The following is a 1,615-nucleotide window of genomic DNA, read 5'->3' on the forward strand; positions in this document are numbered from 1 at the left end:
GTAATCTCAGCCTTCCCCATGGCTCAGGAAAGCAAAGACAGAAAGCCACAAGCTGGCTTCACCATCAACGAAGCAGATTCTGCACACCAGGCTGTGCTATTTTAGGAAACAGTTTCCCGCCAAATTGCTAAGAGTGTCACTATTATCAAGGACATAAATTTTATAGCCCTCATGGTCAGCTTTAAACTCCTGGGTTTAGAATTAAGAAGGCACCTCTGCATCAATGTGGCTGTGAGTTCTCCATCCACACTGCAGTGTTATGGACACTCTGTGGAGTCACCTGCCCTACCCTGCCCTGCTCTACTCTGCGTCTTTTAAAATTAATTTATTTAAGAATTTCATGTCACCGGACTGTGGTGGTGGTGCACACCTTTGATCCCAGCACTTGGGAGGCAGAGACAGGAGGATCTCTATGATTTTAAGGCCAGCCTGGTCTATAGAGTGAGATCCAGGACAGCCAGGGCTACACAGAAACCCTGTCTAGAAAACAAAACAAAACAAAACAAAACAAAAGAATTTCATGTGTGAATACAAAGTGTTTGCATAATTTCCACTCTTCCCTGTCTTCTTCTAACACGTCTCAGGTCCACTTCTCAAATTCGCGACCTCGTCTATAAGCATTTTTTTTAAATTTTATGTTCATTGGTATTTTTCCTGCATGTATGTCTGTATGAAGGTGTTGAATCCTCTGAAACTGGAGTTACATGCAATTATGAGCTGCCATGTGGGTGCTGGGAATTGAACCTGGATCTTTTGCAAGAGCAGCTAGTGATCTTAACTGCTGAGCCATCTCACCAGCCCCTCTTCTATAAATATTGTTGACATATATATACATACATACACATACATACATATACACATACATACATACATACATACATACATACACACATACACACATACATACATATGGATATACATACGTGTATACACACACACACACACACACACACACACACACACACACACACACACCTAACAACAATTAAAGAAAAACAGGCCATGAATTTGAGACAGAGCAAGGGGGATGTATATGAAAGGCTAGATGGAGGAAAGGGAAAGGGTAAATGATGTAATTATATTTTAACTTCAAAAATTCGATTTCTTCAATTCGATTAAGGCATTTTCTCAATTGAAATTCCTTCTACTCAGATGACTCTAGTTTATGTCAGGCTGACATTAAAAAAAAGGAAACAGGATAGTGTGTGTGTGTATGTGTGTGTGTGTGTGTGTGTGTGTGTGTGTGTGTGTGTGTGTGTGTGATGTGTATTTTAAAGTAAGCTTATAAAATAGTAGATTCTGTGGCTTTTCAAACATCCTGAGTGCTCTTTATCTCTTTATCTCTCCTCCTTAAGGGATATCTTGCCATGCTGATCATTGTTGTGGTTCATAGACATCACCGCAGCCGAAACTATTGTTTCCCTCCCTTGAAAATTTGCATGGCACCTTCTGGTACTATGAATACTAGTCCTCAAGGAGGGGGCTTTTAAGTCAGATCCAGTTCAATTTCTCCAAGTCCTGTGTCTGAAGTGTGTGGTGTCTTCAACATTATGGACTTACTTTCAGTTTCTGGGAGGCAACCAAAGGCAACAACAATAGCTTACAACTTCAGGAA

The sequence above is a fragment of the Peromyscus californicus genome, unplaced genomic scaffold, assembly GCF_007827085.1.
Source record: "Peromyscus californicus insignis strain IS unplaced genomic scaffold, ASM782708v3 Scaffold_9__1_contigs__length_137607984, whole genome shotgun sequence".
Classification (NCBI taxonomy): Eukaryota; Metazoa; Chordata; class Mammalia; order Rodentia; family Cricetidae; genus Peromyscus; species Peromyscus californicus.